This window comes from Eleutherodactylus coqui, unplaced genomic scaffold (genome assembly GCF_035609145.1).
Source record: "Eleutherodactylus coqui strain aEleCoq1 unplaced genomic scaffold, aEleCoq1.hap1 HAP1_SCAFFOLD_133, whole genome shotgun sequence".
NCBI classification, from domain to species: domain Eukaryota; kingdom Metazoa; phylum Chordata; class Amphibia; order Anura; family Eleutherodactylidae; genus Eleutherodactylus; species Eleutherodactylus coqui.
The window spans coordinates 8,880-15,000 of NW_027102555.1; the positions used below are offsets into that span (position 1 = coordinate 8,880).

Consider the following 6,121-nt stretch of genomic DNA (forward strand, 5'->3'; position numbering starts at 1 on the left):
GAGAAGAGGAGAGGGGAGGCCTCCTGGGTATAGCGGCTGCAGAGGATCGGGGGTAGCAGGGAGGAGAGGGGCGCTCCCTTCCCTGGGGTCCAGCAGGTAAGAGGAGTGTGGGGTGCCCCCCCCCATGGGGTCCAGCAGGTAAGGGGAGTGTGGGGGGGGGGGGGGGTCCAGCAGGTAACAGCGGACAGGAGTGCCCCTCCCCCTCGTACCGGCTGGGTGCTAGGAGGTTAGGGGGACACATCAGTGTTCTGTAGAGGTTTGTGATTATTTACTGGCTATAATACTAATATTGCGCCCCCTGTAGGTTCTCCCTCCTCCTCGTCTTCTGCGTCCTGCTGAACGTCGCACATTGTGGGATCTCCCCTGAGCCGGACCAGAGCCTGAGGTGAGCGCTCCCCCTCCCCCTAACATCTCATCTGTGTGGGGCGCGCCGCGTATAATATATATACTGACTGCCTCCAGAGCATTATATGCAGTCCTCTGCTGGTGTATATATCACATGTTGTATGACTATATACACCTTCCAGGGGAGATCTGTGTGTGTGTATATAACTAGCTAATATACCCGGCTTCGCTGGTGTTCACACAGATAATCTTTTGTACGGATGGAGTGCCGCTCAGGAGGGAGATCCGCATGGGATCTGGGAGCGTTCTGGTGGTATACAGTAGGTTTATGTGGGACCATAATGTATACGGCTATGGTGATTAAACGGTTAATGAACTTGGCTCTCAGGTCATTCTGTCAGGTAATAGTTGGTGATGGTCTCCCGCTGTGATTGGCCGGGGTGTCGTTGCCAGGCGGTTTGGAGGTAAAGCTGGTAGCGGGCGTTGATTGGTGGCCTAAAAAGAGCGGGAAGCTCTGCCCGTTGCTGGGCAGGAGCGGTGTGGTGGAAGCCGATGTGATTGGATAACGGGAGCGGAGGGGGCTGTGAACAGAGGGCATTTAGGTAATCAGCAAAGAGGTCCCGGGCATCTTCACGCCCTCCCTGTAGGCTGTGGCGGCTGATTGATGGGGATTTGTAGCCCGCATTAGGCGGGTGGGCAAGGGGACTCGGGGATTGTGGTTGGTTTTAGCGTGTCTTTATTATTAATGGTTTGGTTTCATTTGATCCCCAAGTGTTAATAAACTCCCATCGATAAAGACCGCGGCCGTCTTGTTCTAACCTGGTTGTCCGTGATTTAAGTTAAGGAGAGCGTAAGATTCCATGAAGTCGCCGTTACTTTAGAGATACCGGAAAAACATATGTTCACCATTTTGCATAGTTCTCTGCGTTACCCAGAAAACACCACGTGGAGGTAACCATGCGACGTTTCCTTTATATAAAATGACATCAGGAAGTGAGAGAATTAGATTCCGTACGTAAAATTTGGACGCTAATTCTTTTGTGCTAGAATTGAATAATCGAGTTGGGACCCATTAACTTTTCATATTTATGACATAATCAATGCTCGTGCCAAATTTTCCGTTTCTATGACACCGGAAAGTGAGAGAATTACATTCCGTACGTAAAATTTGGACACTAATTCTTTTGCGCATAGAATTGAATAATCGAGTTGGGACCTATTAGCTTTTCCTATTTATGACATAATCAATGCTCGGGCCAAATTTCACGTTTCTATGACACCGGAAAGTGAAAAAAATACATGGAATCTTACGCTCTCCTTAACTTACCTTTGCTACAACATCCTCACCAACTTAACCCTTTAATAATAAATAAATCACGGACAACCAGGTTGGAACAAGACGGCCGCGGTCTTTATTGATGGGATTTTATTAACACTTGGGGATCAAATGAAACCAAACCATTAATAATAAATACCATCTTTAATATGCGCTAAAACCAACCACAATCCCCGAGTCCCCTCGCCCACCCGCCTAATGCGGGCTACAAATCCCCAATAGGCCATGTCATAACCAATGACAAGGCCCCCCACAGACAGCGCAGCCTTTTCAACCATTGCCTGTAAATCAGCATTAAAAATGTCCAACCAATGTCTGACAAATGGACTAAATGGTCCCTGAACAGACCGGCAATGAATCCCTCCAGCTCTGTATGCCCAAAAGAAAACCCTGAAAAACTCCCTACAAACCTTGCCATGGCGTGATTCACTCTTTACGGATCCTCTCAATGTACTTAAACTCCGGCAATGTCCACAACAAACGCGGAATTATTTCTGAAAAAACCAAAACCGAGCTAGGGAACCTATCCCTAACCCTCACCCATCCCAACGTCATTTCCCTTAACAGCGCCAATGTGCTGCCCTTTCCAACATGGTTACCTCCCAAATAAATGATCAGAATATCCGGTACAGGCCAAATAGCTTGCTTTTGAATCAGCTCTGACATCAATAAGCCCCAACGCATACCTCGGCGTCCGGCCCAATAAATAACGAAGTCCCCAGAGCTCGGAATAACAACGCTCCGCAGCACGCTGCTTAGCCCAGAAGACAAACGAATGGCCGACTATCCAGACAATCGTTCTCATAGGACCTGCAAAGAGAGAAAAATTAAACAGCCATACTGTCCGGTCGAACATATATCCGAAATCTGGCAGACCCCCACCTACCCACCTGTCTAATCATATTGTCATTCAAACCACACCTATATGCCTCCGTCGCTGCACCGATGCGGAATGAGTGGGCGGTAATCTTAAAATCCTCACATCCCACAAAACTTAAACATTTCTTTAAAACCATATTAAACTGAAACCTCGATACCGACTGTCCATCCGCATGCATGAGCAGCGAACCTGGAATCAGGGGCCACATCGACAAAAACGTCTGATACGCCTTAACCGGACATAGATCTGCACACTCATTCACAAACAGCCGGATCCACACCCCTTTCCCCGACCTGTCAGTCTTCGTATGTCTCAGGAAAACCTTAATAAACTTCCCGTGATCAGAGACATCCGAACTCAACAGCGGAGAAAGTGATGACCTGGCCAAAGATAAAAACTCCCCCAAAGTAGGCCAACAACAAGGCGCACTTAAACAACTGCACCTCATAAGCTGACCTACATACGGATGGAAGGGAACGGACTAATGTTCCCAGTAAAACAAATGAAATAGCCGACCGCTTATCTGGAGAACATGCCACAGATTTGTAACCTTTTAGTAACTGCTTAATCTGGAGCGGAGCATTAATGGGTAGAAGGTCATTCCATATCTGAAAGAAAGAAATCCCAGCCAATACCTTAACTACAGAATTATATGACAACTGGGACTGAAACTTCTCCCACACATAGTCAATAAAACATTGCACCTCCTGCGTATCATCCAGGAATCCTCTCCTTCCACAAAAGAGCACCCAATCCTTCCATGCCGCCACATAACCGTGCCACGTCCTAGGCGAGACAGACCGTAACAGCATCGAGAAGACTAAATCGTCTGCAGATCCCAAAGGCAGTCCGGACAACAGACTCCTGCAATATCCGCTCCGGGCAACAGACTCCTGCAACATCCGCTCCGGGCAACAGACTCCTGCAACATCCGCTCCGGACAACAGACTCCTGCAACATCCGCTCCGGGCAACAGACTCCTGCAACATCCGCTCCGGGCAACAGACTCCTGCAACATCCGCTCCGGGCAACAGACTCCTGCAACATCCGCTGCGGGCAACAGACTCCTGCAACATCCGCTGCGGGCAACAGACTCCTGCAACATCCGCTGCGGGCAACAGACTCCTGCAACATCCGCTGCGGGCAACAGACTCCTGCAACATCCGCTGCGGGCAACAGACTCCTGCAACATCCGCTGCGGGCAACAGACTCCTGCAACATCCGCTCCGGGCAACAGACTCCTGCAACATCCGCTCCGGGCAACAGACTCCTGCAACATCCGCTCCGGGCAACAGACTCCTGCAACATCCGCTCCGGGCAACAGACTCCTGCAACATCCGCTCCGGGCAACAGACTCCTGCAACATCCGCTGCGGGCAGCAGACTCCTGCAACATCCGCTGCGGGCAGCAGACTCCTGCAACATCCGCTGCGGGCAGCAGACTCCTGCAACATCCGCTCCGGGCAACAGACTCCTGCAACATCCGCTGCGGGCAACAGACTCCTGCAACATCCGCTGCGGGCAACAGACTCCTGCAACATCCGCTGCGGGCAACAGACTCCTGCAACATCCGCTGCGGGCAACAGACTCCTGCAACATCCGCTGCGGGCAACAGACTCCTGCAACATCCGCTGCGGGCAACAGACTCCTGCAACATCCGCTGCGGGCAACAGACTCCTGCAACATCCGCTGCGGGCAACAGACTCCTGCAACATCCGCTGCGGGCAACAGACTCCTGCAACATCCGCTCCGGGCAGCAGACTCCTGCAACATCCGCTCCGGGCAGCAGACTCCTGCAACATCCGCTCCGGGCAGCAGACTCCTGCAACATCCGCTCCGGGCAGCAGACTCCTGCAACATCCGCTCCGGGCAGCAGACTCCTGCAACATCCGCTCCGGGCAACAGACTCCTGCAACATCCGCTCCGGGCAACAGACTCCTGCAACATCCGCTCCGGGCAACAGACTCCTGCAACATCCGCTGCGGGCAACAGACTCCTGCAACATCCGCTGCGGGCAACAGACTCCTGCAACATCCGCTGCGGGCAACAGACTCCTGCAACATCCGCTGCGGGCAACAGACTCCTGCAACATCCGCTGCGGGCAACAGACTCCTGCAACATCCGCTGCGGGCAACAGACTCCTGCAACATCCGCTGCGGGCAACAGACTCCTGCAACATCCGCTGCGGGCAACAGACTCCTGCAACATCCGCTGCGGGCAACAGACTCCTGCAACATCCGCTGCGGGCAACAGACTCCTGCAACATCCGCTGCGGGCAACAGACTCCTGCAACATCCGCTGCGGGCAACAGACTCCTGCAACATCCGCTGCGGGCAACAGACTCCTGCAACATCCGCTGCGGGCAACAGACTCCTGCAACATCCGCTGCGGGCAACAGACTCCTGCAACATCCGCTGCGGGCAACAGACTCCTGCAACATCCGCTGCGGGCAACAGACTCCTGCAACATCCGCTGCGGGCAACAGACTCCTGCAACATCCGCTGCGGGCAACAGACTCCTGCAACATCCGCTGCGGGCAACAGACTCCTGCAACATCCGCTGCGGGCAACAGACTCCTGCAACATCCGCTGCGGGCAACAGACTCCTGCAACATCCGCTGCGGGCAACAGACTCCTGCAACATCCGCTGCGGGCAACAGACTCCTGCAACATCCGCTGCGGGCAACAGACTCCTGCAACATCCGCTGCGGGCAACAGACTCCTGCAACATCCGCTGCGGGCAACAGACTCCTGCAACATCCGCTGCGGGCAACAGACTCCTGCAACATCCGCTGCGGGCAACAGACTCCTGCAACATCCGCTGCGGGCAACAGACTCCTGCAACATCCGCTGCGGGCAACAGACTCCTGCAACATCCGCTGCGGGCAACAGACTCCTGCAACATCCGCTGCGGGCAGCAGACTCCTGCAACATCCGCTGCGGGCAGCAGACTCCTGCAACATCCGCTGCGGGCAGCAGACTCCTGCAACATCCGCTGCGGGCAGCAGACTCCTGCAACATCCGCTGCGGGCAGCAGACTCCTGCAACATCCGCTGCGGGCAGCAGACTCCTGCAACATCCGCTGCGGGCAGCAGACTCCTGCAACATCCGCTGCGGGCAGCAGACTCCTGCAACATCCGCTGCGGGCAGCAGACTCCTGCAACATCGGCTGCGGGCAGCAGACTCCTGCAACATCCGCTGCGGGCAGCAGACTCCTGCAACATCGGCTGCGGGCAACGCTTCCCTGAAGGACTGCATCTGTAAGCAAGATAAAATCCAGCAGTCCCATTAACGCAACTTACACCCTCTTTAATGCGCAATATTATATTAAATTTTAAACATAAGCGGACCAAAACACGAATAAGCTGCATTGCCAATTCCGATTTGTCAGACACACAATTAAGCGCGATCGCCAACCTTCTGTCATCTGAACAGAAGCAAATCCGCCTGTTGGCTAACTGTTCGCCCCATAATTGCAACAACACTGCAAAAGGAAATAGTTGAACTAGCAATCTATCCTTGATAAACCCGTTACCTTTCCAAGCCGCATGCCAACACCCCG

The 6,121-nt window shown here is 53.4% G+C and overlaps 1 protein-coding gene across 1 annotated transcript in view; it reads left to right on the forward strand.

The window, feature by feature from the left end:
- The first annotated feature begins 300 nt into the window (after positions 1-300).
- Positions 301-6,121, forward strand: part of TPP1 (tripeptidyl peptidase 1) — a 47,598-nt gene continuing 41,777 nt past the window's right edge. The window contains exon 1 of the mRNA XM_066588933.1: positions 301-385. The gene's annotated coding sequence lies outside the window, so the exon portion shown is untranslated. The remainder of the gene's footprint in view (positions 386-6,121) is intronic.